Here is a 27,781-nt window from a genome sequence, read left to right on the forward strand (position 1 = left end):
ACATTGACAAATACTATATTGTGCAAAAATCTTAGGCACATCTATACAGCTAGGGTGGCTAGACTTTTGCACAGTACTCTGTAAGTGTGTCCATATTATATATGATGTATACTGTATATGGTTGAATGACAATAAACTCAAAAGTGGAGAATACAATGAGATGAGTTAAAAAAAGGATGTTTAACAGGCAGTGTGGACGTGGGCTAAGGGTCTGTTTCGGATCTGCGACTCTAACTCCATGGATTTGAGTCAATTAACAGGAACATATTTATCTCAAGTCCTGAAATCCATTAATAATATGCTGTTGCCATATTTTATAATTTAGTTGATTCAAGTATTAAATTTGTGAGCATATCTGAAAATACATCAAGTGGTGTTTAATAAAATTAGAATCTGATGTTTATTTTTTAAAGCAATTTTTTTTATTAAATGAAAGTACAGGTACAAAAGACGCACAGGTATAGAATTTGCTTCCCCAACCCCCCGACCCTTGAACTTGGGATGCTGCCAAAGAATATCAACATGTACATGGAAATAATATATTTGTGTATATATATGGATTATCTTAAAGTTTAACACTGAAGTTTAAAGCGCTGATGAATCCTTTCAAACTGTCTGTGAATATTTGACTCTGTCTAAACACAGAAACGTTCTGTCTGGTGCACTGGAAATGGTTCATGTCCCTTGCTCCTCTCTCAGCTTGATGCCTCCAGTGTGATTGTGATCAGTTTGCCTCCATTGCTGCATGCACAGTGGTCAATAAAACACTCCAGTCTGGGTCCTAATTTGCACTAACCCCAAGTCACCTATTAACCCTCTGTACGTTGCCCTGCATTGCATTTTCCTCCCGATTCAAGGAGCAACACCACCAATAACTGTCTTGGTCCAACCACATTGATATCATGGATAAGAAAGCTCACCGATGCCTCCTCTTCTCCAGGAGGGTATTGACACTCAGCGTGTCCCTTTTCATAGATTCACCATTCTGTCTGGGTGCATAATGGCTGGGTGTGTAACTGCAGCTCAGCCCATCACAGGAACCAGCCTCCCCTCTATGGATTCTGTCCATACTTCTCAGTGCCTCAGTAAAGCAGCAAACATCATCAAAGACCCAACCCACCCCGGATATTGTCCCTTCTCCACTCTCCAGTCAAGCAAAAGATACAAAACCTAAAAGCACAAACCAGCAGCTTCTATCCCACTGTCTTGAACGGACCTATTTGACGATGAGATGTAATCGTGGTCTCACGGTCTACCTCATTATAGTCCTGTACTTTATACTTTACCTGCACTGCACTCTTTTGGTAGCTTTTACACTTTATCCTTCATTGTTATTGTTAAACTTTATTCTAGCTCACCGTTCTGTGTAATAATTTGATCTGTATGAACAGCATGCAAGACAAGCTTTTCATTGTATCTTGATGCATGGGGCAATAATAAACTTTATTCCCGTCTTCAGGTCTCCAAATTTCTCTTTCAGTTGTTCCTCCACCTTGATTTCTCCTTTAAGGCTCTTATTTAAAGCTCCGTTAATGGCCAAGCTTCTGATCATCAGCTTTTGTACGAGAGTACATGGCTTGCTGCCAGGTGTTGTGTTATCCTGTTCCTCTGGGGGTGGGTGAGATAGAGGAAGAGGGAGGATAACCTTCCCCAAGGCTACTGCTGCTCATTGAAAATCACAGAAGTAGAACATTCTTTCTGTGGCTCCTCTGAAGTGCATAATTATTCCCTTACACTCTCTCAGCATCCGGGCTGCACCAGGAGTCTGGCTGGTACACACTGATACGCAGCCAGACTCCCAGTGTGACTTTCACCCTCCTGTCATGGATTTGTAACAGATCTTACTGAAGGGCTGCGTATTGGGCACAGTACTTCACTGCAAACAGTCTACAAAACTGTGCTGGCATAATGCTGAAGTTGTGTGATCAGTATTCAGAAACCATTCTTTGGTCTGGACTTAGAGACACTGTTTTCACCAAGGTAGCTGGAGAACTTAAACATGACAAATTAAAACAATCTGTGAAAGAGTACCAGCATCAGTAAAATAACCACAACACAACCACACTGTCATTTTAAAAACTCACCTGAACCATTTATTGAAGTAAGAAGTTGCCATCCTCATCTAGCCGGGTCTAAATATGCCTCCAGACTCTTAATATTATTGATGCTTTGATCTGTTCAGGTGCTATTCAAGTTCAAGTCAATTGTCAGAGGCACAGATACACAGGGTATAAATGCTGTGAAAGTCAGCTTTTTGTCACAGCAGTACAGTGCATTGCAAACCCGGTAGTGTTGAGGTTACCAGAACACTATTAAATCTCTCTGCTGTCCGCAGGGAGTTTGTACGTCCTCGTTGTCACTGCGTGGGTTTCCTCTGGGTACTCCAGTTTTCAACCACATTCCAAAAATGTATGGGTTAGCAAGTTAATTGGCCACATGGTTGTAACTGGGCAATGTGGGCTCGCTGGGGCAGAAGGGCTTGTTACTGTATTGTTAACATAAGGTTAAACTAACATCAATGATATCTAGCTTTTGCATTCAAGGATGTTAGTAAACTTCGGCTGTACGTGTTCCGCAGCTTTTATTTATATCTAAAGTCATAGCCGGAGGGGAGACTGACAATAACTTCTGGAAGCAAAAGAAGAGATGGTTTCATGCCTTACCTTTGTCCCCCTTCGCCCACACCTCAGCGAGTTCCACGTTTGCCATGAAGCTGAACTCTTCTTCCGCCGGCTCCGTCTTCGAGCCTTCTTCTTCAGCAAGGACTCTCCCACCCCCACCGATGACCCCTTCTCCCGTCTTCAACCCTCCTCCTCTTCTGCCTGCTCTGGATCTCAATATCCTGGCGGGAAAATTTAATAGAGCTGTTAGGGAGGGTTTAAGCTAATATGGCAGGGGGATGGGAACCGGAATGATAGAGCGGAGGAAGGGGAAAACAGAAATAAATCTAAGATAGTGAGCAGTAAAGATGTCAGGAAAGACAGGCAGGTGATGGGGCAAATTTGTAGCCATTGGGATGAGTTGCAGTGCAATCAAAGCGAAAAGTACCAAATACTGGTCTTAAGGTGTTATACTTCAATGCACGCAGCATAAGGAATAAGGTGGGTGATCTTGTCATACAGCTACAGATTGGCAAGTATGATATTCTGGCCATCACTGAGACCTGGTTAAAGGATGCATGTCTCTGGGAGCTGAACGTCCAAGGATACATGGTGTATCGGAAGGATAGGAAGGTAGGCAGAGGGGGAGGCATAGCTTTATTGGTAAGAAATGATATCAAATCATTAGAAAGAGGTGACATAAGATCAGAAGGTGCAGAATCTTTAGGGGTTGAGCTAAGAAATCGCAGGGGTAAAAGGACCCTGATGGCAGTTTTATACAGGCCTCCAAACAGCTGCAGTGATGTGGACTACAAATTACAACAGGAAATAGAAAAGGCTTGTCAGAAGGGCAGTGTTATGATAATTGTGGGGGATTTTAACATGCGAGTGGATTGGGAAAATCAGGTCGGCACTGGATCTGAAGAGAGAGAATTTGTAGAATGTCTGCGAGATGGCTTTTTAGAACAGCTTGTTGTTGAGCCCACTAGGGGATCGGCTGTACTGGATTGGGTATTGTGTAATGAACTGGAGGTGATTAGAGAGATTGAGGTGAAGGAATCCTTAGGAGGCAGTGATCATAACATGATTGAGTTCACTGTGAAATTTGAAAAAGAGAAGCTGAAATCTGATGTGTCGATATTTCAGTGGAGTAAAGGAAATTATAGTGGCATGAGAGGGGAACTGGCCAAAGTTGACTGGAAAGGGACACTGGCGGGAAGGACGGCAGAGCAGCAGTGGCTGGAGTTTATGCGAGAAGTGAGGAAGGTGCAAGACAGGTATATTCCAAAAAAGAAGAAATTTTCAAATGGAAAAAGGATGCAACCGTGGTTGACAAGAGAAGTCAAAGCCAAAGTTAAAGCAAAGGAGAGGGCATACAAGGAGCCAAAAATTAGTCGGAAGACAGAGGATTGGGAAGTTTTTAAAAGCTTACAAAAGGAAACTAAGAAGGTCATTAAGAGGGAAAAGAGGAACTATGGAAGGAAGCTAGCAAATAATATCAAAGAGGATACTAAAAGCTTTTTCAAGTATATAAAGAGTAAAAGACAGGTGAGAGTAGATATAGGACCGATAGAAAATGATGCTGGAGAAATTGCAATGGGAGATAGGAGATGGCGGAGGAACAGGACGAGTATTTTGCATCAGTCTTCACTGAGGAAGACATCAGCAATATACTGGACACTCGAGGGTGGCAGGGAAGAGAAGTGTGCGCAGTCACAATTACGACAGAGAAAGTACTCAGGAAGCTGAATAGTTTAAAGGTAGATAAATCTCCTGGACCAGATGGAATGCACCCGCGTGTTCTGAAGGAAGTAGCTGTGGAGATTGCGGAGGCATTAGCGATGATCTTCCAAAAATCGATAGATTCTGGCATGGTTCCGGAGGACTGGAAGATTGCAAATGTCACTCCGCTATTTAAGAAGGGGGCAAGAAAGCAAAAAGGAAATTGTAGACCTGTTAGCTTGACATCGGTGGTTGGGAAGTTGTTGGAGTTGATTGTCAAGGATGAGGTTATGGAGTACCAGGAGGCATGTGACAAGATAGGCAGAACTCAGCATGGTTTCCTTAAAGGAAAATCCTGCCTGACAAACCTATTACAATTTTTTGAGGAAATTACAAGTAGGCTAGACAAGGGAGATGAGGTGGATGTTGTATATTTGGATTTTCAGAAGGCCTTTGACAAGGTGCCACACATGAGGCTAGTTAACAAGATAAGAGCCCATGGAATTACGGGAAAGTTACATACGTGGATAGAGCATTGGCTGATTGGCAGGAACCAGAGAGTGGGAATAAAGGGATCCTATTCTGGTTGGCTGCCGGTTACCGGTGGTGTTCTTCAGGGGTCCGTGTTGGGGCCGCTTCTTTTTACATTGTACATCAACGATTTGGATTATGGAATAGATGGCTTTGTGGCTAAGTTTGCTGATGATACAAAGATAGGTGGAGGGGCTGGTAGTGCTGAGGAAACAGAGAGTCTGCAGAGAGACTTGGATAGATTGGAAGAATGGGCAAAGATGTGGTAAATGAAATACAATGTTGGAAAGTGTATGGTTATGCACTTTGCCAGAAGAAATAAACAGGCAGACTATTATTTAAATGGGGAGAGAATTCAAAGTTCTGAGATGCAATGGGACTTGGGAGTCCTCGTACAGGATACCCTTAAGGTTATCCTCCAGGTTGAATCGGTGGTGAAGAAGGCGAATGCAATGTTGACATTCATTTCTAGAGGAATAGAGTATAGGAGCAGGGATGTGATGTTGAGGCTCTGTAAGGTGCTGGTAAGACCTCACTTGGAGTACTGTGGGCAGTTTTGGTCTCCTTATTTAAGAAAGGATGTGCTAACGTTGGACAGGGTACAGAGAAGATTCACTAGAATGATTCCGGGAATGGGAGGGTTAACATATGAGGAACATTTGTTTGCTCTTAATATTCCTTGGAGTTTAAAAGAATGAGGGGGGACCTCATAGAAACATTTCGAATGTTGAAAGGCATGGACAGAGTGGATGTGGCGAAGTTGTTTCCCATGATGGGGGAGTCTAGTACGAGAGGGCATGACTTAAGGATTGAAGGGCGCCCATTCAGAACAGAGATGCGAAGAAATTTTTTTAGTCAGAGGGTGATGAATCTATGGAATTTGTTGCCATGGGTGGCAGTAGAGGCCAAGTCATTGAGTCTATTTAAGGCAGAGATTGATAGGTATCTGAGTAGCCAGGGCATCAAAGGTTAATGTGAGAAGGCGGGGGAGTGGGACTAAATGGGAGAATGGATCAGCTTATGATAAAATGGTGGAGCAGACTCGATGGGCCGAATGGCAGACTTCTGCTCCTTTGTCTTATGGTCTTATGGTCTTTATTGCTAACTGCCAATGGGACAGCAATCATCTCGACTTCACCACACCTTGTTCCCATTCCAACCTCACTCCTTCTGAACACTCTGCTCTCCACTCCCTCCTCACTAATCCTAACCTTGCTATAAAACCTGCCAATAAGGGGAGAGCTGTTGTAGTCTGGCGTACTGACCTCTACCTTGCCGAGGCACAGCGACAACTCACGGATACCTCCTCTTATTTACCCCTCGATCATGACCCCACTAAGGAGCACCGGGCCATTGTCTCCCACACCATCAACAACTTTATCAGCTCAGGGGATATAGTTCCCACACTCTGCACTTCCCGTTTCTACCTCCTACCCAAGATCCACAAACCTACCTGTCTAGGTAGACCCATTGTCTCAGCTTGCTCCTGCCCCACCAAACTCATTTGCATACCTCAACACTGTTTTACCCCCCTTGTTCAATCCCTTCCCACCTATGTTCGTGACACTTCTCACACTCCGAATTTTTTTCAATGATTTTAAGTTCCCGGGCCCCCACCGCTTTATTTTCACCATGGATGTCCAGTCCCTATATACCTCAAACCCCCACCAGGAAGATCTCACAGCTCTCCGCTTCTTTTTGAATTCCAGACCTAACCAGTTCCCCTCCACCACCACTCTGCTCCGTCTAACGGAATTAGTCCTTACTCTTAGTAATTTCTCCTTTGGCTCTTCCCGCTTCCTCCAAACTAAAGGTGTAGCCATGGGCACCCGTATGGGTCCCAGCTATGCCTGCCTTTTTGTTGGCTTTCTGGAACAATCCATGTTCCAAACCTATTCTGGTATCTGTACCCCACTTTTCCTTCGCTACATCGATGACTGCATTGGCGCTGCTTCCTGCACACATGCTGAGCTCGTTGACTTCATTAACTTTGCCTCCAACTTTCACCCTGCCCTCAAGTTTACCTGGTCCATTTCTGACACCTCCCTCCCCTTTCTTGATCTTTCTGTCTCTGTCTCTGGAGACAGCTTATCTACTGATGTCTACTATAAGCCTACAGACTCTCACAGCTACCTGGACTATTTCTCTTCCCACACTGTCTCTTGCAAAAATGCCATCCCCTTCTCGCAATTCCTCCGTCTCTGCCACATCTGCTCTCAGGGTGAGGCTTTTCATTCCAGGACGAAGGAGATGTCCTTTTTTTAAAGAAAGGGGCTTCCCTTCCTCCACCATCAACTCTGCCCTCAAATGCATCTCCCCCATTTCACGCACATCTGCTCTCACCCCATCCTCCTGCCACCCCACTAGGAATAGGGTTCCCTTTGTCCTCACCTACCACCCCACCAGCCTCTGGGTCCCACATATAATTCTCCGTAACTTCCGCCACCTCCAACGGGAACCCACCACTAAGCGCATCTTTCCCTCCTCCCCCCCCCCGCTTTCCGCAGGGATCGCTCCCTACGCGACTCCCTTGTCCATTCGTCCCCCCCATCCCTCCCCACTGATCTCCCTCCTGGCACTTACCCTTGTAAGTGGAACAAGTGCTACACATGCCCTTACACTTCCTCCCTTACCACCATTCAGGGCCCCAGACAGTCCTTCCAGGTGAGGCGACACTTCACCTGTGAGTCGGCTGGGGTGAGATACTGCGTCCGGTTCTCCCGATGTGGCCTTCTATATATTGGCGAGACCTGACGCAGACTGGGAGATCGGTTCGCTGAACACTTACGCTCTGTTTGCCAGAGAAAGCAGGATCTCCCAGTGGCCACACATTTTAATTCCACATCCCATTCCCATTCTGATATGTCTATCCACGGCCTCCTCTACTGTAAAGATGAAGCCACACTCAGGTTGGAGGAACAACACCTTATATTCCGTCTGGGTAGCCTCCAACCTGATGGCGTGAACATTAACTTAGCTAACTTCCGTTAATGCCCCACCTCCCCTTCGCACCCCATCAGTTATTTATTTATTTTTTTCTCTCCTTTTTTTCTCCCTCTGTCGCTCTCATTATAACTCCTTGCCCATTCTCTGGGCTTCACCCCCTCCCCCTTTTTTTTCTCCCCAGGCTTCCCATTCCATGATCCTCTCCCTTCTCCAGCCTTGTATCCCTTTTGCAAATCACCTGTCCAGCTCTTGGCTCCATCCCTCCCCCTCCTGTCTTCTCCTATCATTTTGGATCTTCCCTTCCCCCTCCCACTTTCAAATCTCTTACTAGCTTTTCTTTCAGTTAGTCCTGACGAAGGGTCTTGGCCCGAAACATCGACTGTACCTCTTTCTACAGATGCTGCCTGGTCTGCTGCGTTCACCAGCATTTTTTGTGTGTGTTGCATGGTTTCTTGCCTGCACCATGACTATGCCCCTGAATCTCCCGGAGTCTCCTGGTTCTTTCCAGGATGAGATCAACTCCACCGTGGATGGTTCAAAGCCTGGCTGCAAAGGGAGGAGGGTTGGCCATGTGACAAGCAAACCGATCTGGTTAATATGCATGGAATGGATGCATGGAGTCAGAGGAGGTGTATTGGCATGGATGGTGGATTAGTTAACCAATAGGAGGCAGAGAGTTGGTCTAAATGTGTGTTTCTCTGGTTGGCAGTCTGTGGTGAGTGGGGTGCTGCAGGAGTCAGTTCTGGGCCCGCAGCTGTTTACCATTTACATTGATGATTTGGAAGAGGGGACCGAGTGTAGCATAGCAACATTTGCTGATGACATTAAACTGAGTGGAAAAGCAAATTGTACAGAGTATGTGGAGAGTCTGCAGAGGGATATAGATAGGTTAAGTGAGTGTGCCAAGGTCTGGCAGATGGAATACAACGTCGGTAAGTGCGAGATCATCCACTTTGGAAGGAATAATAGAACAGTAGATTATTATTTAAATAGTGAAAAATTGCAGCTTACTATTGTGCAGAGGGTCTTGGGAGTGCTTGTGCATGAGTCGCAAAATGTTGGCTTGCAGGTGCAGCAGGTTATTAAGGCAAAAGAAATGTTGGCCTTCATTGCTAGAGGGATTAAATTCAAGAACAGGAAGGTTATGCTGCAACTATACAGGGTACTGGTGAGGCCGCACCTGGAGTACTGTGTGCAGTTCTGGTCTCCATACTTGAGGAAGGATATACTGGCTTTGGAGGCAGTGCGGAGGAGGTTCACCAGGTTGATTCCAGGGATGAAGGGGTTAACCTATGAGGAGAGATTGAGTCACCTGGGACTATACTCTCTGGAGTTCCGAAGAATGAGAGGGGATCTGATAGAAACATATAAAATTTTGAATGGGATAGATAAGATAGAAGTAGGAAAGTTGTTTCCATTGGTAGGTGAGACTAGAACTAGGGGGCATTGCATCAAGATTCAGGGAAGAAGATTTAGGACGGAGATGAGGAGAAACTGTTTTTTCCCAGAGACTGGTGAATCTGTGGAATTCTCTGCCCAGGGAAGCAGTTGAGGCTTCTTCACTAAATATATTTAAGATACAGTTCAATAGATTTTTACATAGTAGGGGAATTAAGAGTTATGGGGAAAAGGCAGGTGGAGGGAGCTGAGTTTGCAGACAGATTAACCATGATCTTGTTGAATGGCGGGGCAGGCTCGATGGGCTGGATTGCCTACTCCTGCTCCTATTTCCTATGTTCTTATGTATTGCACTGTAAGGTGCTAAGGTAATGTTTTCTCTGTAGCAGCAGTGTTTGGGTTATGACTCGAGATAACGGGGTTTGCAATGTGTGCCATCCAATGAGAGGTGTGTTCTTTCTTGTGGGTCTGAGAGAGGAGGTTTCACGGTCTTCTGTGGGTGAGAGATGAAGGGAGAAGACGCGAGCGGAGAGAGTTGGTAGAGTGCCGGACGGAGTGGATTTGGAGCGAGGGTCTGAGGGTCCACCATGCTTGGAGGAGGTCGATGGGGAACGAATGGACGGAAACATGGGCTCCAACGTGTGCATCAGACTGTTTCACGTGAATGGGCTCTTTTTCTTTTTTTTTTGTTTCTCTACTAACCTATAGTCAAATTAAGAATTATCAAGCTCAGTCATTTAAGTGCCTCTTGTGTACTGTTTGTTACATCGTGGTACTGATTTGTAACAGAGAACACGTCACGCAGCATCCACCCAAACAAAATTTCTCAAGTTTGGCGGCGCCAGAAGCTGCCTTCCCCTGGATGAAGCCGCTCGCCGAACCAGAGGGTTACGCCAGCATTACAGAAACGCCAGCAGAACCTCCAAAGACCTCATCCCTGGGAGAGGAAGGATCTTTGATGGGATACACCTTGAAGGACTGAAAGACTGGCTGAGGACAGAAGACTGTGTCCCTGTCGGGGTGATGGACTTGAGGAGAAGATTGGATAAGACTAAGATGTGACTAAACTGCTAACTAAAACATCAGAAACTGTGTTCAAGCCACTGAAGACTACAAGCCCTGTATCAACAGCATTTTGGTAGACGTGGGAAGCCCCTCTGTGAAGCTAGTTTCCCACCCCCACAGCTCAGTACTGATGAGAACTGTCCTCTGAAAGCCAACATCGACACCATGAAGGGATAATCAACCCCAAGCGCCACTGATCTCCTCGGGTGGCGTGCTTGCATAGCAACTAATGCTGCTGGTCTTCAGCTCCATGAATCCAGGTTTGATCCTGACCTACAACATTTCCTGTGCAGAGTTTGCACGTTTTCCTTTGATCGTCTGAGTTCTGCCCCCGGCTCCTGGACACAGAGTTTCTTTCCCATCCCTGAGGCACACTGTCAGGTTAATCCATACTGTAAACTATGGGTAACTGGCAAACAAGGATCGAAGTGGAGTTGGTCATGTGAGGGAGGACAAGTTGCAGGGATATGAGGGATTAGTGGGCTGATGGGATTGTTCTCTTGGGAGCTGACGTGGATTAGATGGGTTGGATGCCCTCTTTTAATTAGCTTCATTTACCACATGTACGTCGAAACATTTGTGTCAGGGACCAACACAGTCCAATGATGTGCTGGAGGTACCCCACAAGAGGCATCATTCTGACGTTTACATAGCATGCCCACCACTTACTAACCCGTATGTCTTTTGGAATGTGGGAGGAAACTGGAATCCCTGTATGAAACCCGCGTGGTCACAGACAGAACGTACAAACCCTTACAGACATTGGGAGGAATTGAACCCCAATTGCTGGCATTGTAAAGCATGGCACTAACCGCTATGCAACCGTGCCAGCCTTTGTTGTAACTAACTAAGTCTACAGTGCCCTCTTAACTGTGGATGCAATCCTTGATCTTCAAACCTCCGAAACCCATAACAGTGACTTAGGTCAAGGAAGCTCTGACGAGACCAACTTGATGCCAATGACCTGACGAGATTTAAAATTGTAACCAAACTGAGGAAGTGCTGTGTCAAATAATACCATAAATGTGCTACCAAGCTCATATCTTCCTTGAAGAACTGCCAGTTAATCCGAGGGATACGTAGGCACCTCCTGTGCAGTACACAGTTGCTAAACCACAATGCAAAGCTCTGCCCTGGATGTATAACTCCATTCAGTCTCATCAAGCCACACTTGAAGCTTCAAATGAGCATTATAGACTATGGACTCACTTCCAAAGGCTCTTCATCTCTTGGTCTTAATACTTATTTATTTATTCGTGTGTTTGTTTATTTGCTCTTGTATTTGCACAGGTTGTTGTCTTTTGTACACTAGTTGTTTGTTTGTCTTTTTGGGTGCAGTCTTTCATTGATTCTATTGTGTTTCTTGAATTTATTGTGCCCCCAAAAAATGAATCTCAGGCTTGTATGTGGCGACATATATATAGTTTGATAATAAATTGAACTTCGAAATCCTGGTCTGCCCTCATGAAGTTTGCAAATCATATTGCCATCTAATAGGGGAAGGCATGATCACTCTTCAGTTGTCCTGGTATTGTGCAGTCTCTGAGAAGGAAGAACTACTAACATTTTCACAAAGTGCCAATATTCCTGTGGCTCTCTATACATACAGAGCTCCACCACATAATATAGTCAGAACATAGTCAGTGAACAGGAGGACATCACTGATAGTTTAAGGGTTAACCCTAATCTGTCAAACTGACTTGAATTTCATGCATTTCATTTTCACTAAGTGTGGCTGTGCAGAAGAAATGATCTTTAGCAAAGGATAAATCAAAAGTTCAAAGTAAATTTATTATCAAAGTACGTAAATGTCACCATATACTGCCCTGAGATTCATTTACTTGTAGACATTCACAGTAGAACAAAGAAATGCAATAGAGTCGATCAGAATCTGTACAAAAATGAAGACTGACAAAAAAGCAATGTGCAAAAGGAGACAAATTACTAGAAATAATAAAAACAAAATAATTCTGAGAATGAGTTGTGGGATCCTTGAAAGCTAGTCCATATGTTATAGAATCCGTTCCGAGTTGAGGTGAGTGAGGTTATCCATGTTGGTTCAGATGCCCGATTGTTCCTGAATGGTATTCTAGTGATAATCCCCAGACAATCCTTTTCATGCCCAGGCAATGTTCTTCTTCTTCTTTTGAGGCTTTATGGCAGTTGGCAAACAGCTTTAAGATGCATTACACCACCACCTTCTGAACTAAAGTGTGGGTTAGGATATCTAAACTTAAATCTATATTTTTATATTTGTATCAAATGATATATATGTAATATATGCTGTTCTTAAAGGAACTGCACTCCAGGCAATGTTGGAGCAGCAATGTGGACCCAGGGGAAGGAGGTCCGAATCTGAGCCTTGTGAAATGAAAGGGGATTGATCCTCTTGGGTTTCAGTGTTGTTTTACAAATTCCGGATTCCTGCCCTGCCTGGCCCTTTGACCAGTGATACAGCTGTGACTCTTGCTCGCGTATACAAAGTGTGCTGTATTAATGGATGGGTCCATTTTAGATTCCTGTGTCTGACAGGCTGGTTGAACTATCTAATGCATCCTTATAATTGTCAGCTTTCACAAGCAGTTTCAGCTGCACATACCCAAAGGGCACAGTTTTACTTGTATTAATTGTTTGCATCTACTTATTGATGGCTCATACATTTGCTGCTTTAAATGCTACTCTGCCAAAAGGCATCTGAGATCATTCTTTTAGCCTAATTTATTCTACAAATTAAATGTCTGCTTGAACTTTAATTAGAGGAAATTAATCATAACACTCTTGAATGACGTGGAGCAGCTTTTCAGTGAAGTAGCTGGGAACCCCTGGTTACCTGGAATGAGATCAGGCAGCAGAAAATAATTTGGGATCCGAAGCAAGGGAAATCTAGTGTCCCATCCACAATCTATTAGTATAATGAGTTTAGATAATGATTAGTGATGGACTGAGTTGAAATTGCACACCAACAGATACATCTACACAGCCATTCAGCGTTGTTGTATGTGACTACACAGGATGAATTGGGCTTAATCTTATTACTCACTTCAGTATAATGCATTTCGTAATTTTGCCTTTCCTTGCTCAAGATTCAGGTAGATTTCACAACAGTAACCTTAAAATTGTTTATTGCATCCCAGCAGCAGGGATTGGAATTGGAATCGGAATCCGCTTTATTATCACTGACATAGTTGAAACCTGCAGAGCTCCTCCAGCATTTTGTGTGAGGCTAGTTGGGAACTTTGTTTTGCAGCAGCTGTACAATGCAATGCATAACGTCATTTGATTCCAAACAATTGGTTTATTGATCATTACAGGATGTTTCTCTGGTGCTTCCCACTCCCTCCCCTCTCCCTGCCCCCTTCCCACTCTCAGTCCACAATAGAGGCCCATATCAGAATCAGGTTTATCATCACTCACATATGTCATGAAATTTGTTTTGTTTTATGGCAGCAGTACAGTGCAATACATAAAATTATTATGGCAGTGTGCAAGAGTCTTGGGTACACTAGCTACATATATGTACCTAAGACTTTTGTACAGTACTGTCTATAAAAACATTAGGTAGAGCAACAATAGTGAAGTAAATAATGCAAAGAGAGAGCAAAACTGCTGAGGTATTAATGCTTAAAATAAGAAGTGAAATATTAGTTCTGATAACTCATCGTAGGCGTGCCTCAGGCTGACGCTGGCTGCTGGTAGCAGAAAGGTGTTTCTTCAGGTTCTCTCTGGGGGTGAGGGTGGGGGGTGTTGTATTGGTGTTGAAGCAGACTGATCCTGCACTTGCCGGCAAGTTGATTGTTTCCATGCACCATCCCTCCTTTAGGCTTCTATTAGTAGTTGCTGTTCCAAATTTGTTGTCATTTGTTTTCTCTGACTGCCATCTAATTGACAGCTATTAAAACCAGAGGCAGTAATCCTGATCGAACCGTTAGAACAACTCCCACACTCCACGCTCATACAGACTGTATGTTCACCCCAAGGCAAGCGTACAATGGGACGCAGTGTGCTCTCCATGAATTTGGTGTATTATTTATGTGCAACTTACCTCTGTAATTTTGAATTATTAAAAAGTATATGCACTTCTGAAACATCAATTTGAAAGCTGTCAAAATGCTGTGTATCTACCCAGTTTCCAAGAACATTTGTTGTTTCACTTCTGTGTTAACGTTGCTCTATTTAGTGACATTCATCCCAGGGCTTCCAGGAGCAACGAGATCAGAACCATTCCTATGCTGATGTCAAAATTCAAGACCGGGTTAGAAGGATATTGAAAGATTTACACTACTGTGCTACTGGAACCGATTAAAATCACCCACGTTCCCTGGCTTCATGGCATAAGTTAACTGTGGTGAGTTCTTAGGGTCCTTATAACTTCTGTCCTTTAGCAGCCAGGGTTTGCGGTCTTTAAGTACCTTTAATTGTCTCTCCATCCTGCTTGCACACTCTCCCCAATTTTTCAGAAGTCTTTTAAAATTTGCATCTTGTCTTGATTGCATGTGTCAAATATTATTTAATGGAACTTTCAGTACATTGCTCTGTGTTTGTATGTCAAAGTGTATGAGATTTAAAAAAATAAAATCTTCATATTTAACCATAGTCATGCTTTGCAAATTGTCTTGTGTTCAAGACTGACTTTTATGCGGATAATCGCACCTCACCCATTTTGGGTGCGTTGTCCTTGGATTTGAAACATATAACGTGAGCAAAACCTTGTTAAATTAAAACAAAACTTCAGATGATAGATGTCTTTAGTAAGCAAGAGGCATCATGAACACGGAGACATTATTTCTCCAGGAACAGACCTGCTTTGCAACAGCATCCAGCCACATCACTTAAAGTGCCTCTTTAGTTTAACTCTCTCAATTGATTCGAAGATGGAGTTATGTTTTATGAACAGTTTACAATATCCTATTGTGCTTGAGGTTTTGAAAATAAACATGACTAGAATATTTAATCCTATCAGGTTGCTGTATGAGAGTGTCCTTTGGAACTTTCATGGTTCTTTGCACAATAACAGTTCAGGCTTCTGCCCTCTTTATAGTATCAGCATGTTAAGACCATAAGGTTATTAAAGTCTGTCACGAGCCGTGTAGGCCATCAGGCCAGTGCTTATATATATGCTGGTTTCCGTGGCGTGAAGCGACTGAGAGTACGAGACTCCCCAGATAGGACGCCAGTCTATTGTGAGGTTAATTCCCAGCATTTGCCGGTACCCATTCTCAGCTGGGTAGACTGGAGCATTGTGCGGTTAAGTGCCTTGCTCAAGGATACACACGCTGCCTTGGCCGAGGCTTGAACCCACGACCTTCAGATCGCTAGTCCAACACACTAACCACTTGGCCACGTGCCACACACCATAAGGTATAGAAGCAGAATTAGGCCATTTGGGCAGCAAGTTGCTCTGCCATTCCATCACAGCTGATTTATTATCCCTCTCAACCCCATTGTCCTACCTTCTCCCCATAGCCTTTGATGCCCTGACTAATCAAGAAATAATCAGCCTCCACTTTAAATGTACGCATTGACTTTGCCTGCACAGTTGTGCAGGCAAGGAATTTCACAGATTCACCACCCTCTAGCTAAGAAATTCCTCCTCATTTCTGCTCTGGTGTATGGTTTTGGGTCTAGACGTACTGTCCTCGTGAGATTAAAGCCTCACCATAGTGTATGGTTTTGGATCTAGAGGTACCATCCTCGTAAGATTTGCTCACATTTTGTTTGCTCACAATTCTTACTTAACCTGTTATCTCGTGAAGCTCTTTGTCTTGTGGATTAATGAATTACTGGATTCCGGTTACCTCTTCCTAGACTGTACGTCTTCCTAGAGATGCTGCCTGGCCTGCTGCGTTCACCAGTAACTTTGATGTGTGTTGCTTGAATTTCCAGCATCTGCAGAATTCCTGTTGTTTCTGGTTACCTTCTGGTACTTTTCCCAAGTTACCAAATCTTTTGTGGGAATCAGTATTTGTGAACTCTGGTTACAGTGTTCAGCAAAGTGGAATATCAGGTGTGCTTCCAACCAACATTGTCACAGCGAGCAATTAGAATGGTGCTGGTGAAGCCCGGTGACAACTTAACAGCAAAGAAACAACTAAATATTTTATTAATATAGCACTTTCTGGTAAGCTATCACTGCAAACAGAGCTTTTGAATCGCCTGTATGGTCAGGCATTTTTGCAGTGTGAACTGAAGTCTCGAAGGTGCAGGATGGTTGTGACGTGGTGTGTCAGGCTGAAACAAGGCACTGGAGAGTGGGAAATGAGCCAGTGCGTGCTCATTTTTGGAGTGAACTTGGAGGCAATTTGATGTGGCAGACCAAGTTGAGGTAAAGCCCAGGCCCAAGAGTGAGGAAAGACCTGAGGTTTCATCAATATAAGCTCCAGGCCAAGTTGGAAAGGTTAGGTGTGGTCCAAATCGTGACAGAGGGGCCCATATCCGAGCGTGTATTGTAGGGGCAGAACTTGGGTCTGAGAATGAGGAACCACCCAAAGTCTGGCTAATTTAAGCGCCGTGTCAGATTGATAAGTTCAGGGTAAGGGGCCAGAGGCGAGGGACAGGCCAGTTCAGCTTGCTGCTCCATGACGTTAGTTCAGCCCTGTGCTGAACTGAAGCTGTGGCCTGGTCCTGAATCAGCTGCAGTAATGTCCGGCTTTGTGTCTGTGGAAAGACCCACATTTGTAAACTTCAGTTCTGAATGCTACATGCTTACATTTTTTTGTTTGCATCATTTGTCTTTTTTTCTGTCTGCACATTGGGTGTTTGATAGTCTTCATTCTTTAATGGGTTCCATTGGGTTTATTTGTTTTGTGGCTGCCTGTAAGGAGATGAATCTGAAAGTTGTATAAAGTGTATATACTTTATACTTTGAATGTTAACTGTCTTGGGGACCTGTTCAGTTACTTGGGTGCTGAGACAATTCACTGACCTGGCTAAGGCCTGTTAATTTGTACAGATTGGGTTAGAACCTCATAACTGTTGGTGGTAGAAATCTGAATTTTTCCTATCTGAGACCTTTTGTCAGAACTAGAAAAGTTCTGATAAAGGTCTTGGACAGAGCATTAATTCTGCTTCCCTGTAGAAAGGGTCTTTAACTGCTGCCCCAGACCAAATTGCGGAAAAGTCCTGAGTTTTCTTTTTCACCTTAATTGTCTTCTCCTCTGTCGTATAATTATTATTTCTGCTTATTTCTTTTTCAGAAGCGCTTGTGCCCCATGGAGTACATCTCTCCTCACTAGAATGGCGTATCCTATGATTCTTTATACAGCATCTCTTCTGCCCTCAGCTTCCACCAACAACCTTCTCCCCCAAACTGGATCCACCTGTCACCTGCTCTTAGTCCACTCCATCCATCTTTTCATGCTGCCATCTCCCCTCTTTCATTCCAGTCCTGATGAAGAGTTCCAACTCAACATGTTGGCTGTCCACTTCCCTCCATAGATGCTGCTTGATCCTGTGAGTTCCTCCAGCTTCGGTGTGTCACACCAGATTTCCAGAAGCTTGTGCATGGATTATTTGATGATCTGGAAATGAAGAGGAGAGGTAGAGGGCTATGTAGGAAGGAAGAGTTAGAATCATCTTAGAGTTGATTAAAAGCTCAGCATAACATTTTGGGCTGAAGGGGCTGTACTGTTCTGTAATTTGTTATGCTCTATGTGTTACGTGACTTTGCTGTGATCAGTGGTGAAGCTGCTGTTGGAGGTGTGTGAATGGACATTTAAGAGAATTGGGCTGCCTGAATTTTAACTGAACTCTTGATACAGTGGTCAGAATGCTGAAAGGTTACCCCTTGCAATCTGATCGATGCCAAGTTGATGGCTGATTAAATGTCATCAGATTCAGGGAGTGAATTTATCTCATCAGAACTCACAGGGTTGCTATTGAGAGACCAGAGCCACAGGGAACAGAACAGCACTGTTTCAGCCCGGATCTGACTCTACATGAGGAGGTCCTGCCAACCCAACCCAGGGCATTACAGGCATCTCCAGTTAACTCTTCGCTACTTCATTGACACAGTGACAAAGATTGCCAGTGATTTTCTTTTTTACAAAGTGAGCTGCAGGAAGGACATTCCTGTATGTTAACACTTGTTCACTGTGATTTAATACTGCTCCACCTCGCACAGACAGCATGTGTTTGCAACCCTGAACTATTGTTTTCAGTCTTTGAAATGCTAAATTTGTTCACTTTAAGTTTCTTTGTTGTCATTGGGAGCCATTTGCTGGTCAGAGAGCTTTTTTATTTAGCGATCCAGCACAGTAGCAAGTCCTTACAGCCTAGTGACACCCATATGACCAACTTAACTACTAACCTGTCCGTCTTTGGGCACCAGTTTCCTCCCACATTCCAATCATAAATGAAAAGACATTCAGTTACTGGAAATCCGAGCAACACACACACAAAATGCTGGAGGAACTCAGCAGACTCGGCAGTATCTATGGAAAAGAGTAAACAGTTGACGCTTTGGGCTGAGACCCTTCATCAGGACTGGTACTGGAGCACCTGGATGAAGCCCACGCTGTCTTGGGTAGACGGTACAAACTCCTTACAGATGATGGCGGAATTGAGCTGGTCACTGTTGCCGTAATAGTGTTATGTTAACTGCTATGTTACTGTGCCCGAGAGTTGTTATCGTTGCTGGTATGTTCTGCTGAACATGGCGGGTAGCAATGCTAGCACTGGAATACACGACGACACTTGTGGGCTGTCCCGAGCAGAAAGGGCAATTGTTTTACATCCTTAAACTGGCACAATAGGACCTTCTCTTTAGGAGTATCCCATCTGTAGGAAATCGGGGACACAATTGGAATAGAATTTATGTTAATGGAATGAACTATGTCCCCAGATCTCTTACAGTGGGCACAAAAATGAAGAAAATCGTTGGTTAAGTGCACCATCAGGCTTTAATTTATCAATTTAAATGATCAGAAAGCATTATGGTTTGACTTAAACACCGATAGCCCAATCAGCCCCTATAATGCTCTGGATATCAGGTTTTAATAACTTAATAGAAACACAACCTGACAGAAACATCTGGGAACTGTTGGGAGATGTTCCAAGCCTGTCATTGAACCATAGTCATTAGGCCGGCCTAGTGGCGCTTCATTCATTCTGCTCCTCAGGCTCTAGTGCTGGTGAACTCTTGGACTCAGTTACCGTTCCAGGCTGCCTCCCAAGCTGATGCACATGTTTAGTCCAAGCTCTCAGCTGAACTGAGAGAAAACAGATAGGACCAAGATGGGGACTTTGATTCAGGACTGACTCCTTGACTTCCTGCTCTGTTACATGCATGTTGGAGCTCTTGTGTTGCCACAGCAATGGCACAATGGTGTCCTTTATCCCCAGCTGAAATTTCGTTGGCAGTAGCAGACCCCAACACATCGAGGGAGCTGTGATATATAAATGATGTTATTTTCTATGTAGTGGAAAACACCAGATATGCCAAAAAGTAATTTTGGGCCTTGTTTTCACCTTGTCCTGTTTTTGGCCATCAAGTGTTTTGTATGTCAGTTGTAAATCTGCCAGCTGAGTGCATTTCTTCTATTCCCAAAGCATGGTTTATTGTCCTTGACACAAACTCAATGAGGTTAAGTAAAATATTCTTTCAGTTAGTTCCAGGGCCTGTCCTTAACACAATGTTACTTCAGCTTGTTTGGAAGATTCAAATAATTTTAAAAAGCCACTTGCTTAGACATTTAAGGAAGTAAATGGGCTCTTGTCAGACAGTTAGTGCTGTCAGCTTTGGTTTTGTGCCTCTTACTGTGCTTAGTGAATGTCATCAAATTTCCAAATATGAAGCTCTACTCAGAGTTTCCTCGTCAGTGCTGTCGTCTTGTCCCAGCACAAGGAAGTGGTCCCAAGGCCAGCTGGCAAAGGTAGGCTACTGGAATAAAAGCAGTGTTGGAAATCCATGTCAGGCAAGTCAGGCAGCACTTGTGGAGATAGAATCCAAGCTAAATGTCATGATGAAGCTGACTTTTTCAAGTGGGCCTTGCCGTCTGAAAAATGTATTTCTTGAATGGAATGAGTTAATTTTCCTCAATGGTATGTTATTTTGCTGGAAATACCATATTTCCGGTTGAATTTCCCAAAGGCACATCATGGTAAACATTGGTTAGAATAGGAATCGTGGGACTGAAGCAAACGAAGATCATCACCCCTCCCCCACCCAACTTCCGCCTCACCTGCATGAGGAAATCTGTAGATGCTGTTGATGCATATAATGTTGTCTTGATTTTTGTTTTTGGTTAGTTCTAGCTGAAGAAATGGAAACTGAAGTAGTTTGTTGAGTATCTGGTACCTGATCTACAAATAAAGTAGCAACACATACAAAATGCTGGTGGAACTCAGCAGGCCAGGCAGGTCCTGATGAAGGGTCTCGGCCTGAAATGTCGACTGTACTCTCTTCCATAGATGCTGCGTTCCTCCAGCATTTTGTATGTGTTGATTGGATTTCCAGCATCTGCATATTGATTAAAGTAGAGCTGTTTTGTTTACTCCTCGCCACTCCCTGTAGCTATATTTAATTATTTCATTGTGTTAAAAAAAGCTTGTTGTTACCTCTCATGGATATAGTTTTGAACATGCACCTCAGTCTCCATTGCTTTCTTGGGTAAAAAAATTCTCAATCATTCAGTACCCAGAGAGTGACAAAATTCCTTTAAACTTGTTCTGAACAGCCAGCCTCTTATTTAGAGACTCCACACACATGCCTGATTACACCCTGTTAACTACCTGATGCAGTACTGTGACCCGAAGTATCAGTAGTTCCTTCCCCACCTACTGATATTGCTCAATCTGCTCCAGATTCCTGTATCTGTAATCTCTTCTGTCACAATTCTCACACCAGGGCTAATTTTTACAGTAACCAATTAATCTACTTGCTGGTACATATTTTTTGGTTTTCCCTCAGGCACTTTTGGTTCCCCACACATCCCACAGTTCCAGGAAAAGTTGGCACATTCCACACAGATGGTGCCTGGGTCACTGGAACTGTAGGGCAGACCCACTGTATTCAGCCCCACTGTGCTGACTCGTTCAGGCACAATCTCACCAGTGATACACCTGTCCAGGGGTTGCCGAACATATAGCACAAGTGTTCAAGCTGGTACACGCAAAGAACATAGTTGGCTTGTGGCAGATAGTACTGCTCCTTGATTCTTTCAACCTGACCCATAATAAAAGGATACATGGTTATCTTTACTGCCAAATGAAGCAACGTGAGAACAGTGAAATGTTTTCACAGGAAACGTTTCATGTCGGCTTGGCACCAGCTAGATGGTTCAGAATCAGCCTTGATATCTCCGACAGATGTCATGAAATTTGTGGTTTTGTGGCATGAGTATAATGCAATACGTAAAAATTAATAAATTGCTATAATAAATGTATTTAAAAATAAATAGTACAGTGCAAAGCGAGAGCATAAGTAGTCAGTTAGTGTTTGTGGATCCATTGTCCATTCAGAAATGTGATGGTAGAGAGGAAGAAAGTGTTTGTAAAATGTTGAGTATGTGTCTTCAGGCTCCTGTACCTCCTGGTAAGAACACTTGACATTGGACAATACATTTTGAACTCTTCATAGAGCTGGTGTACACATCAGGATTTAGATAGTAAACGGTTACAATAACAATTCTACTTCAAAATGATTCTACTTTTCACCTGACAACCCTGACAAAGGGTCTCAGCCTGAAACGTTGACTGTACCTCTTCCTAGAGATTCTGCCTGGCCTGCTGCGTTCACCAGCAACTTTGATGTGTGTTGCTTGAATTTCCTGCATCTGCAGAATTCCTGTTGTTTCTATTTTTCAGCCGTCTTTTCAATAGATCACTCTTAGTCATTTTGAACTGGTTTTCTAAAGTGCTTTATGCATTTCAATCTGTCCGTTACACTTTTATTGATAGTAAAACAATGAAAACACTTAAACAAATAACAAGCCTTATCCTTCCTTATCCTGTTTTTTAAAAAAATACCTCACAATTGTTGTTACTCATTCACTAACCAACAATAATCTCTGCTCAAAATTACCGTGGCATACAAGAAATTTTTTTGGAAGATTGTTGCCAATTTGGGCACATGCTCTTTTTAAAAAGAAGTTCGCCATTCCTCTGCATGTCCACTTGCAATATTGGCAAAAATGCATTGTCTCATTAGTTGGCTGCATGTTATCTTTAAATAATTCATGTACATGGACACCTGGGAACATCAAATATCAACACCATTCAGTCTTCGATTGTGTTTAAAATGCTGCACTTTACCAGAGCTGCCTTATTGTCGAATGAACAATAAATAGTGAAAAGATACAGTGAAAAGCTTGCCTTGCATATTGTTCCTGCAGATCCGATCATCACCAAGTGCATTAAAGTAGATCAAAGTAAAACAATGACCTTGCAGAATGAAGTGTAGTAACTATAGAAAAAGTGCAGTGCAGGTAAACAATAGTGAGATAGAAGGCGAGGGTAAGAATCCAATTTATTGTGGTAGGGAGTGATTTAATAGTCAAGCTGTCCATGAGCAAGGTGGTAAGTGCTTTTGGGCTTTTGTATCTTCTGCCTGAGGGGGAGGGGAAAGGAGAAAAGAAAAGAAGGAATGTCTTATGTGGATGGAGTTTTTGAGTATGTTCACTCCTTTGCTGAGGTAGCAAGAAGTATTGACAGAGTCCAAAGAGGGTAGGCTAGTTTCTGTGATGTGCTGAGCTGTGTTCTCAATTCTCTGCAGTCACTTACAGAGTGGTCGCTGAAACTGATAAAAGTCCATTTATCTATACTTATGTTATCTGTCTGTTGACCTAGTATGTTATTGTGTCCTATAATTTTGATTAATAGCCTCTTTTTTCTAAGGAATTCTGAAAGTACAAATACACCACAACATTTATTTTGCTGGTTACAACTTGTTTAAGGACTCCAACCAAATTGTCAAACTCCAGTTTGGTCACAAGTTGGTGTTAAGTTGCACAGAGCCAACAAAATTGTATTCCAATGAACAACACACATAAAAAATGCTGGTGAACGCAGCAGGCCAGGCTGCATCTATAGGAAGAGGTACAGTCGACGTTTTGGGCCGAGACCCTTCGTCAGGACTAACTGAAAGAAGAGATGGTAAGAGATTTGAAAGTGGGAGGGGGAGGGGGAGATCCAAAATGATAGGAGAAGACAGGAGGGGGAGGGATGGAGCCAAGAGCTGGACAGTTGATTGGCAAAAGGGATACGAGGCTGGAGAAGGGAGAAGATCATGGGACAGGGGGCCTGGGAAGAAAGAAGGGGAGAGAGGGGGAAGCCCAGAGGATGGGCAAGGAGTTATAGTGAGAGGGGAAAAAAATTCCAATGATATGTGGCAGGGTTATTGAACAGGATCACAATGATCCCAGCTTTTATAAATGAAGATCCCAAGAGCGGCACCAGCTCAGTGGACCAAACTGTCTTCTTTCACTATGGGCATTTTGGGTGAGAAGATTCTAACTGGTTGTGTCACCACATGATATGGAGGGGCCAGTGCACAGGATGGGTGAAATCTGCAGAGGGTTGTGTCTCAGCTATCTCCATCATGGCCACTAGCCTCCTCACCGTCGAGGACATCTTCAAAAGGTGATGCTTCAGAAAGGCAGCACCCTTCATTAAGGACCCACACCACCCAAGGCATGCTCTTTTCTCATTATTACCATCTGTGAAGAGGTCCAGGAGCCTGAAAACACACATTCAATGTTTTAGGAACAATTTCTTCCATTCTGCCATCAGATTCCTGGATGCATCACACTGTACAGCTGCTGCTGCTGCAAAACAACAAACTTCATGACATATGCCAGTGATAATAAACCTGATTCTGAAAAGATTTTGAATTAATGAATGAAGGAAAGGGAAGTATAGCACACACAAAGTTTGGGAGGAACTCAGCCAGTTGAACAGTATCTGTGGAGGAGAATAAGCAGTCGATATCTTGGGCTGAGACCCATCATCATACCTGAAATGTTGACTGTTTATTCCTCCCATAGTTGCTGCCTGACCTGCTGAGCTCCTCCAGAACTTTGTGTTCCTCAAAACTTACAGTGTCAACACAATGTTTAAAGGGAAGTACAAGTTGGAATTGGTTAGTTACCCTTTTTGCAGAAATCTGACTATATTCAGAACAAATGTATAAAAGTTAACTGTTTTATCTTACAAGGTTCTAACATTGCCCTCAATGGACAGAAATGTTCCATATTTTTAACAGAAGCAGCTGGATATTTCCTGTTTGTTACCCTCCCAGTCCATTGTCCTTTGTGTCGTCTGGCTTATTTCAACTTCTCTAACAAGAGTGAAGTCTATGCGAGAGGCCGTATGTAGATTGAAGTTTCTTTGAACTACCGGCACATTGAGCATGAAGCAGCACCTTGAAAGACCTCAATAGGATTGGCATTTGGTTCCAGCGAGAGTCCTGTTAGGTCAATGCTGGAACCGAGGTTTGACGTGGAGTCCAGGGAAACGGGCCCTGGAATCCGCATCCATGGCCACATTAGTTGAACTTGATATTTTCCATCGTCAGGCAGTGGAAAGCTTTGGGGAAAACAAGTTGATGTCACCTGCCCCTCTTTTGAAGGAATTACATGTTTCCTGCACTCTGCCTTCTCTTGGTTGTACGGATAAATTGACATCCAGTATCAAGGTCATACAAGGCATGCAATTTCCCTTTCAGATCTGGGAGGTTCTGCACAAAGTCAGGCTGTTGGCAACAGTACTTGGGCATCATGTTCCATTCCCATAAGTTCCTCCAAGAGAAACATTGGATTGACCACATGGCTAGACACCAGCCTTTCTGCTTTCTCTGAAATTACACCCTTCGGCATTCTTTCACAATTATGTCAAAGTTGTGTAGGTTCCTTCCTAATTATATTGTAGGAGCAGCATCTGCCTAAGGATTGCAGCAATTCAGGAAGACATGCTCGCTCCTTTTTCTCAAAGCAGGTTTTAAATGTTACCTCTACAGCATCACCCATGACGAAATGTAATTATTGTGCAAAGTTGTATCTGATATGAATTGAGGCTAAACTGTATCAGGTTTACAAATTAATTAAATGATGTCCCAGCTCATATTCTTACCATATTGCAGAATTCTGCAGATAAGCACGAGAGGCAGTGTCTGTTGCCGAGGACACTGTGTGTCTCAGCAGCATTGTCTGGTATGAGGGATGAATTACCTGTGTTTTTCAGAAGCGCATTTTGAAGTCTTGCTGAGGTATAATTTTTCTAACAGAGGCTTTGGGTTGGGTTTCAGTGAACTCTAGACCTTACCCTATTGTCAGGACTACAACAGGATTATTACCTTGTTTATTGGCTTCTTTCACACTTCAGGCGTGCTGTTTCTAGTGTTTTCCTGGAGTTATTTAAATCATTCCTGATCCTCAGTTAAAATTGTGCATTCTTCATGTTCTGTGACATTCAGTCAGAGACATCACAGAAGAAGGCTATTTAATCCATCAAGGCTATACTAGCTCTTTCTAAGCACATTCCAATTGATTCCACTTTCTTTTTTTCCCCATAGCTCTAAGGTTATTTCTCTTTAAAGTATTTGTCAAAACGTTACATTGTCAAATATTACAGCAGTGCTCAGGCAGGACAGATTAGAGGGATTGTCTACTGAGTCCTTATAGGTGGAGCTGAGAAACAGGAAAGGTATGGCCACATTAGTGGGATTGTATTACAGACCACCCAATAGTCAACGAGAATTGGAAGAGCAAATCTGCAGAGAGATAGCAGGCAACTGCAGGAAACATAAAGTTGTGGTGGTAGGGGATTTTAATTTTCCATATATTGATTGGGACTCCCATACTGTTGGGGGTCTAGTTGGTTTAGAGTTTGTAAAATGTGTTCAGGAAAGTTTTCTAAATCAATATATAGAGGGACCAACTAGAGGGGATGCAATATTGGATCTCCTGCTAGGAAACGAGTTAGGACAAGTGACAGAAGTCTGTGTAGGGGAGCACTTTGGTTCCAGTGATCATAACACCATTAGTTTCAACTTGATCATGGACAAGGATAGATCTGGTCCTAGGGTCGAGGTTCTGAACTGGAAGAAGGCCAAATTTGAAGAAATGAGAAAGGATCTAAAAAGCGTGGATTGGGACAGGTTGTTCTCTGGCAAAGGTGTGATCGGTAGGTGGGAAGCCTTCAAAGGAGAAATTTTGAGAGTGCAGAGTTTGTATGTTCCTGTCAGGATTAAAGGCAAAGTGAATAGGAATAAGGAACCTTGGTTCTCAAGGTATATTGCAACTCTGATAAAGAAGAAGAGGGAGTTGCATGACATATATAGGAAATGGAGTAAATAAGGTGCTTGAGGAGTATAAGAAGTGCAAGAAAATACTTAAGAAAGAAATCAGGAGGGCTAAAAGAAGACATGAGGTTGCCTTGGCAGTCAAAGTGAAGGATAATCCAAAGAGCTTTTACGGGTATATTAAGAGCAAAAGGATTGTAAGGGATAAAATTGGTCCTCTTGAAGATCAGAGTGGTCGGCTATGTGCGGAACCAAAGGAAATGGGGGAGATCTTAAATAGGTTTTTTGCCTCTGTATTTACTAAGGAAACTGGCATGAAGTCTATGGAGTTAAGGGAAACAAGTAGTGAGATCATGGAAACTATACAGATTGAAAAGGAGGAGGTGCTTGCTGTCTTGAGGAAAATTGAAGTGGATAAATCCCCAGGACCTGAGAGAGTGTTCCCTCGGACCTTGAAGGAGACTAGTGTTGAAATTTCAGGGGCCCTGGCGGAAATATTTAAAACGTTGCTGTCTACAGGTGAGGTGCCGGAGGATTGGAGAATGGCTCATGTTGTTCCGTTGTTTAAAAAAGGATCGAAAAGTAGTCCGGAAAATTATAGGCCGGTAGGTTTAACGTCGGTAGTAGGTAAGTTATTGGAGGGAGTACTAAGAGACAGAATCTACAAGCATTTGGATATACAGGGACTTATTAGGGAGAGTCAACATGGCTTTATGTGTGGTAGGTCATGTTTGACCAATCTGTTGGAGTTTTTCGAGGAGGATACCAGGAAAGTGGATGAAAGGAAGGCAGTGGATATTGTCTTCATGGACTTCAGTAAGGCCTTTGACAAGGTCCCACATGAGAGGTTAGTTAGGAAAATGGGAGGTTAGTTAGGAAAATTCAGTCGCTAGGTATACATGGAGAGGTGGTAAATTGGATTAGACATTGGCTCAATGGAAGAAGCCAAAGAGTGGTAGTAGAGAATTGCTTCTCCGAGTGGAGGTCTATGACTAGTGGTGTGCCACAGGGATCAGTGCTGGGTCCATTGTTATTTGTCATCTATATCAATGATCTGGATGATAATGTGGTAAATTGGATCAGCAAATTTGCTGATGATACAAAGATTGGAGGTGTAGTAGACAGTGAGGAAGGTTTTCAGAGCCTGCAGAGGGACTTGGACCAGCCGGAAAAATGGGCTGAAAAATGGGAGATGGAGTTTAATACAGACAAGTGTGAGGTATTGCACGTTGGAAGGACAAACCAAGGTAGAACATACAGGGTTAATGGTAAGGCACTGAGGAGT

At 43.4% G+C, this 27,781-nt stretch overlaps 1 protein-coding gene across 5 annotated transcripts in view; it reads left to right on the top strand.

Moving 5' to 3' along the window:
• Nucleotides 1-27,781, top strand: part of plxnb1b (plexin b1b) — a 373,688-nt gene that overhangs the window by 144,176 nt on the left and 201,731 nt on the right. For 2 of the 5 annotated variants that reach the window (XM_063067659.1, XM_063067660.1), the window contains exon 2: nucleotides 14,440-14,607. The exons of the other annotated variants lie outside the window; for them this stretch is intronic. The gene's annotated coding sequence lies outside the window, so the exon portion shown is untranslated. The remainder of the gene's footprint in view (nucleotides 1-14,439; nucleotides 14,608-27,781) is intronic. 5 annotated transcript variants of the gene reach the window in all.

The sequence above is a fragment of the Mobula hypostoma genome, chromosome 15 (assembly GCF_963921235.1).
Source record: "Mobula hypostoma chromosome 15, sMobHyp1.1, whole genome shotgun sequence".
Classification (NCBI taxonomy): Eukaryota; Metazoa; Chordata; class Chondrichthyes; order Myliobatiformes; family Myliobatidae; genus Mobula; species Mobula hypostoma.